A 7997-nucleotide genomic window follows, 5' to 3' on the forward strand; every position below is an offset into this window, starting at 1 on the left:
TTATCAAATATTTCAACATTTAAAATAAAAAAATAAAAAAACTCATCATTTCAAATGCACTCCAGTTACGCTCACATTCAGATGAAGTACAAGTCAAGCTTAGAACTCGGATTGCAAACCTTTGTAATTCTGGACATTCATCTCCATAAGAATCCCACCATTGAGCTGGAGTTTTTTTTTTTTTATCTCTTGATGTCTTGGCAGCCTCAATGCCAAACAACCCTTTTCCATCCTTGAATGATTCAAGTTGCAAGTCAATTTTGCACCTTTCACTTGCATTAAGAAACATCCTTTCTAAGCATTGATATAATCTAATTTTAATGTTGGCATTAACCTTAAAATTAGGATTATAATGATAATGAGGATTCAAATAATAAGCTGCTGCATGTAAGGGTCTATTGAATTGAAGTTCCCCTCTTGCATCAATAATTATCCATATAGGTATATAACTATATAAAAAATATATATATATCATTACACTCTAGGAATATCTCAACTGAAAGTATTCTAAAGACATTCATATTAATAGATGACAACATTTGAAAAACAAATTAACAAGATATATACCTTTTTTTCATGGAACCAAAATTCACTTGTATCTTCTATTTTGCTTCATTCATTGCTTTATATATAAAACCCCTAGTTGGTTTCTCATCAGAATCAACTAATCAAAGAACTTTAATTAGAGGATATGCTGCCTTAATACATATAGTAACATCATGCCAAAACATGTTGTCCAAAACACAATTTTGAATTCGTTTCCCTTCTTCTATTCTTGCAAACCTACATGAACTCCACTGATTAGAAGTAAACATAGTCATCAACTGCATTTTATGATCATTCAATCATCCCAAAGTCAAATATGCAGTAGCAAACCAAGTGGCAGCAGACCTAATCAAATCCCTTCCTTTCGTAAAGTGCCTTAGCATGGAAATAAGAATAGTTCTTGAATAAATATATGAGGTGATTCTCCTCCCCTTCACAATAGTTATTTGATGAACCTCTAACTTCTTCTCAAAACCCTCTAATATCAAGTCAATACAATGGGCAGTACATGATATCCAAAACAAACTCTTTCTTTTTTCCATCAATAATTGTCCCGCTGCCTTATAATTTGCAACATTATCAGTGATTACTTGGACAACATTTTCCTCCCCAATTCTCTCCACAATGGCATCTAACATCTCAAATACCTTATTAGCAGTTTTGGACATATTAGAAGTATCCACCGACGACAAAAAAAATTGTCCCTTTAGGACTATTAACCAAAAAGTTACAAATACAATGTCTTTTTTTATCTGTCCATCTATCAGACATTATTGAACAAACAATTTCTTTTCCATTCTAGCTTGTAATCCTTAAGCAAATTCATTGTTTGATCCACTTCTTGCTTCAAATACTTCTTTCTAATATCATGGTAGGATGGAGGCTTGAAACATGGCCCATGCTTTGCAACCAATTCAAGTGCCTTAAAAAACTAAGGGTTTTTTACACAATTAAATGGAATTGCACTAGTGTAAAAAACCTTGCAATTTGTCGACATGCTTCTTCTCTAATATCCTTTTTTAGCAATTGATTTAGGGTTGTTTTTATATTTCCACTCCCACTAGCTACTCTCTTTCCTTTGTCCTTTGAGCTAATTTCTTTTATTTCATCATCATCATCATTTACACTACATTGATGGGCCTTTCTTTTCTTTTCAATTGCTTTTAGATTTTTCACCAAAACATCTAAAATCATCTGCTTAACATTTTCTAGTACTTGCTAACATGGCTCAACATCCTTACGAGTGCAAGCCAAATGCTGTTTAAAACAAAAAATACCTCTACTGATAATTTTTTGAGAATACTTGCACTGAACTTTTCTAGAATTCTTATCAATATCTATACAATGTTGCCATCGCACAACAAGCCTATTACCAAAAGAATGTTTTCTAGATGACATAAGTACAACAATTCAAGAATCAATTCAAATCAACCCTGTAATCAATCCAAACATTTTATGCATATAAGGTAACCGTTATAGCTTCCAAAAAAAATAGAAATAAAAACCAGAAGGAAAGGGCAAGAAACAAAAACACCCAAAACATGATAACAAATGCATGTTGGGTGCCGGTGCATAGGCACACAGAAGAAACATGCATTTTCAATGTAATCAAAGCCCAATTCACTAGCCAACCACAAGCATTACAGATGAGGTAACAACTAACAAGGACTAAATAGGTTGCTTGGTAACTGAACCAAAACTACTAAACCCAGGCACTTTGGAGAACCTAGTCAGATCTATTGACAGTACCAGACCTTCAAAAATTCATCATCTTATCAAGATCAACTCAAACAGGAAAACATCTAGGGAAAAGCACCTGCATGTTTAGAGGTTATGGAAATTTTGTGGTGAGCAAAAGATCCTGAAACTCAGGTTTCTAATGAAATCAACACATGAATTACACACAGAATCAGCACTTAAAAATTTTAATGGGTTACTAACTTGACTCCAACTTATTCAGATCAAGAAACAGAGACAACTGATTTATGTGAAAAAACAGAGTCACACACACACACAATTAAATTTAAATCTAAAATTCACAGGCAATATCTTAATAATAGACAGTCACAAAAACTTTGAATCAAAATCTCAATCTTTAACATCATTAAACTGTAAAGATTAAAGCACCTAAAGGTCCTAAACAACAGTCACGACAGATTACAAACAGGGTAAGAAACGGACATGGTAAGAAACTAAGAATCTTACCTCTGTTATGAGTAATGAGCATTGAGGAGATCAATATTGCAGTCAAACTTGGAGCCTGCGAATCCAATCAAACTAATATTAGCATCAGAGTAAGAAACGAACAAGAAAAAAAAGCACCCTCGATCGCTGGTAGTTACCAACAGAGAAGAGAGAACCAGAGAAACAAGATAAACAGAGTAACTTACCTGGTAGAGACTAGAGAGACGTCATTGTTGTTAGGTGGACTTTGGTTCTCACAGTGACTGGTGAAAAGGACACCGTCGATGAGGGTTGAGGGCTGTTGTGGAGTACTGGTGGACGGTGACCATGGAATCGTGGACAGCTGAGAGAAAGAGATAGAGACTGAGTCACTGAGGAATCCTCAGTGATGATTTAGAATTTTGGGATTTCAATTTAGGGATTTTTTTTGTTCTGAACGTGAATGATGAGCTGAAATGTAAAGAGAAGACTGCATACGTGATTGATGATTCGATGAATGTGCATTTGTTTTGTTAAAGCCAATAGGCGGTCGACACCTATCAGAAACATTGCATTTTTATTTCCAGCGGGTAAACTCATTCAATCGATGGTTAAATCGTGATTTTATATGATTTCATTCTATTTTAACGATTTTATCCAATTTTATCCATTTCCGAGTTTTACAAGCGATTTAGCACGTAAAGCTTATATCAGCTCGTAAAAACATATAATTTTACGAGTTGAATCGTGATTTTGACAACCTTGTCAGCTTCCACTTACTAACATGTGCGTGAAACATATATAGATTTAGGACTGATGGTTTCATTTTAATAAGAAAAGACGATCAGGAGTGACTGCAAAGGCAAACTGCTCCTTGTTTTCCATGATCATGAGTCAGCCAACCAGGCCTGCCTTTCCTTGTTCCTGCTTTTCCATTTCCTTGATGGCAACACAACGAATAGGAAACACAATTATTGAGAGAACAGGTTTATATTTGCAAAATAACAATTCTGGTTAAGGTTATTATAGTCTCCCTGCCTTTTAAAATGTCCTGATTTGCTCTTTAATCAGCTCTGTAATTTCTTGTGTGTGTGTATTAAATTGGTATTAATATTAAAGAAAAATATCCCTTCCTTAAAAAAAAAAAAAAAATTATATCAAAACAACACTTCAAATCAACCGGATAAAATAAAATAGATAAATAACTATCAAGTGCTTATCTAGTCAGGATTAGGTGGACAGAACAGATAACGCCTAGTAGACTTTGCGTTGGGTCCAGCAGCACACAGCATTTGTCTGCACACTGTGATAATAACTTCATCCCAGAGTGCATGGTCACAATATGAATATATTTATTTCTTTTATCCTTTTAAACTTGTTCTCATCTGTTGTCAATGGTGGGAGTTATCCATATAGAACCTGCTGCAATGCCTACTGCCATGTTAGTAGCATAGTCAACAGCAGAAGAGAACCCATGAATTCAAATAAGGCTAGCTAGGTTAACAATTTTTGTCTTAATCTTGCTGTTTTTATTCGTGTGATCATCTGCTCAAGCTCCTCAACAAAAGCTTTAAGCTCTCTGCAATCTCAGGTCTGTTAATGGGAGCACTGACCACCACAACATGAAAGATCTTCGTCGGTTCCGAATTGCATTGCAACCCTGTGCGGTAAATACTGTTCTGAACAGCCAACTCCACACAGCATTGAAACCCAGACGCTTCGAGCAAATGCCATTAATTCGTCATTCAAACTAGAACCAGCAGTCGCCGGCCCACATTTCTTTTTCTCCATAAAAGTTGAGGAAATCCCAGTTTTCCAGAGCTAAAACTCTCTTTATCCGAGTCTAGAACCAACGAAACATTCTCAACTTCCAGTTTCAATTTGTTCCGCCGAACCAACCTAGGGTACCCACTCCTAATCAGATTAGGCTCCGGCCGCCGCAGTTCACCGAACCTCAACTAATTGCATTGATGACCAGAGCTTAACTGTTAAACCATCACGTATTCCCTTTGGAATCCGCAACAAGGCTGACTCAGCGATTTTCCCTTTCAACAAATTCATATCTCTATAAATGCTGGCAAGAACAGCAGGTGCAAGTGCAATTCTATTACCTCCAGAATACGATAATTCTCCATCCAGAACTTTCATGCATGTTCTTCTCGCTAATCTGATTGTTGTACTTCATCTTCATCTTCCCTTTCATCTTTTTTAATCTTAACCCTAGATTTCACCATTTTTCCTTGAAAAACGTTGATTGTCGAAGAGCAGCGCCAGAAAAGTAGATATGCCTTCGTCATCGTAAATTGTGAAGCCATTTAACAATTTTTTTCTATTTTTGAAACATCATGTTTTCCATAAAAACAACTTTAAAATATTAAATTTCTCAACTATTTATGTGATTCTTTTGGGAACTACCAGAACATACGGCACTCTTTTCTGCATAAGTGTTTTTGCCTCCACTAGTGCATAGCTTCACAGGCATAGCCATTTATAGCCAGCATTAGCCGACCTACACATGTCCTACACAATTCTTATGATTCAACTTTTAGTTTTACGCTACACAGTGCGACTGGTAAAAAAAAAAAAAAAAAAAACATTGAAAAAACCTTTAACTTAACACAGATTAGTTGGACTCCCATGCGACCCGTGATGGGAGTTCCAGATTAAAAAAAATTAATTTAAAAAAAATACAATGACCTCGAGATGATGTTAAACTTATAAAAAGAAATACAAAAAAATATATAAATTTCAAGGTTCAGTAACTTTAAAAGATTAAATTAGAAAAAACTAAATTAAAAAAATAAAATAAAAAACCTGAATAAACTTTGGTTATCTCCAAAAACATAAGATATAACACCGGAATAACACCACATAAAGAAAAGAAAGAAAAAACTCTAGACCTAATAATCTAAAATCAAATAATGAAATTAAAAAATAATTATTTTGTTAAAAAAAGGAATAAAAGACCAAAGTTAAATCAGATTAAATCCTCAAAAATAGTGAACCGGTTCATAAGATCGAAATTATCTCATAAAAAAAAACAATAAAAAATCACTAAGCATAATCCTTAATCATCCAAAATTAAAAACCAAAATAAATAGCAATCAAAACAACAATAACTAAATCTAGCATAAAAGCTAAATGAAAAAAAACAATGAGAGACTAAATTAAAAATAAAAAAAAATAAAAAACATAGCAATAAAAAAATAAGGATTAAAATTGAATACAAAAATAAAATAAAATAAAATAATGAGAGGTAAAATTGAAAAAAAAAAAACAATCTAGAAAAATATAAAAACAAAAAAAAAATAATCAAGTTTAATATAAAAATTAAATGAAATAAAATTTTTATGGATAAAATTACAAAACAATTAAAGATCAAAATATATTAAAATTAAAAATAAAAAGAAATCAAAAGAATGACGATCAAAATTAATAAAAATATAAATTAAAATACATAATATATTTTTAAAAAAGTTGGCATCAATTTCTAAACTAAAACAAAGAGAAAAGACAAGAAAAGAAAAATGTTCATAAAGAGCTTAACCAGGCTAGTTAAGACTTTAAGTTTCTCTAACATGAAGCATGTGGTTGCATTGTTTAACCTCCATGCTTTAGGTATTCTTTTCATTTTCTTCAATTCTGTCTACCTATCTTCTTCTTCGATTACCTCAGGTTGTACTCAACCGAATGCTTATACTGTTTATATAACAACCGGCGGCATCGCCCGGCAATTCACCTAGTATGTATACTTTAACTCAAAACATTCAACTCGGAACAGAGAACGCAAATCCTTCATCAAATGAATACTTCATCAAGAAGACTAATGTCAATACATATCTAGATTTAGGACTGATTATTTCATTTTAATAAGAAAAGACGATCAGGCGTGACTGCAAAGGCAAACTGCTCCTTGTTTTCCATGATCATTAGTCAGCCAACGAGGCCTGCCTTTCCTTGTTCCTGCTTTTCCATTTCCTCGCTGGCAACACAACGAATAGGAAACACAATTATTGAGAGAAAAATAATCATCAACAGTGCATTTTGATTCTTTTATTATGAGTTCGTTAGCTTATGTTTCCCTCCTTGTAATAGCTAGCATTGGCAAGATTAATTATCGAATCCGATATCCCAAAATTAAGAAAAGAAATGGCGAAGGGAATTTAACCAACCGGAGGAGCCCAGTAAGGTGATCAGCATGGGCAAAGTTGTTGTCTTCACGGGCTTTCAAGATGCTAAACATTAGGTTGATCCTAACTTGGTTGTAATCACTCTGCTTGGCAATGTTCATCGTCTCCTCTTTGAGCTTGCGGCATTCAGATCCTATCTCTTCAAACTTTTGTCTTATTTCTCGCTGCCCTTCTCTGATGCGTTGCTGTCCCTCACCGATCTCGATCATATCTGTTTTCAATCGTTCTATAGTTTCCCTCCTCTCTTTGTTCTTCTTAACATGTATAAGAAAAATAATAATTTTTAATTTTGGGGATAATGACATGATATATAGCAACAACAAGTCAAGAAACAAGCATTAAGAATAATCTTTATAAGAAAAAACATGGAAATATAACTAGATTTGTTTCGTACCCAATATTGTTTCCTGTGTTTGGACTTGGAAACACGGCGGCTCGGGCTAAACGCTTGATCGAATCCATGGTTGCAGACACCCGTATTGACTGACTTCCTCCTTTCTATTGAAATTGAAAGGTTGTGTATACAATGACTAGGGCTCTTAACAATACCGTTTACAGATCTGTATAAATGAATCTACAAAGTCATCAAGTCTTCCGCTCGAGCTTTGTAGATCTCTCGCGCGTATCTTTTCGATATCGCACGATAACGCCATAAATGCTTGTTTTGATTTCTATGATATGAAACGGTTTCTCACAAATAATGACAATGCCAGGCTTTCAACAACCAGAGCTCGCGCAACACGCATATTGTGTCCTTTCAGTTAAAGATGTTATTGTTATTGTTTTTTTTTTTTAAAAAAAAAATACCCAATTATATATTACTCTCTTTAGGATTGAAGCATATTATGGTGCTTGATCATCATATAAACAATGAACAACCTCAATTTTCTTTTTTCTTTTTTTTAATTCTACCTTTAATATTTTTTTTTCAATTTTAATATTCAATATTTATTTGGTTTTTTATATTAATTAGCCATATTTTGTTTTTTTTTTTATAAAACTTATAATACTTAAATAAACACTCTAGTTGGTATTTAATTTTTACAAGTATTGATTTTTATTTTTATATGCTATTAAATTAGAACATGGCAGGACCAT

At 33.5% G+C, this 7997-nt stretch overlaps 1 long non-coding RNA gene across 2 annotated transcripts; it reads right to left on the reverse strand.

The window, feature by feature from the left end:
* Positions 1–6491: 6491 nt before the first annotated feature.
* Positions 6492–7663, reverse strand: LOC118030142 (uncharacterized). Of its 2 annotated transcripts, none has more exons than XR_004684280.2 (3): positions 7294–7663; positions 6882–7153; positions 6492–6691 (listed from the first exon to the last, which is right to left on the reverse strand). It is a non-coding gene; the product is annotated as an uncharacterized lncRNA (long non-coding RNA). The 2 variants fall into 2 exon arrangements; XR_004684281.2 differs by having other exon boundaries at positions 6882–7150; positions 7294–7662.
* Positions 7664–7997: the final 334 nt, after the last annotated feature.

This window comes from Populus alba, chromosome 1 (assembly GCF_005239225.2).
Source record: "Populus alba chromosome 1, ASM523922v2, whole genome shotgun sequence".
Taxonomy (NCBI): domain Eukaryota; kingdom Viridiplantae; phylum Streptophyta; class Magnoliopsida; order Malpighiales; family Salicaceae; genus Populus; species Populus alba.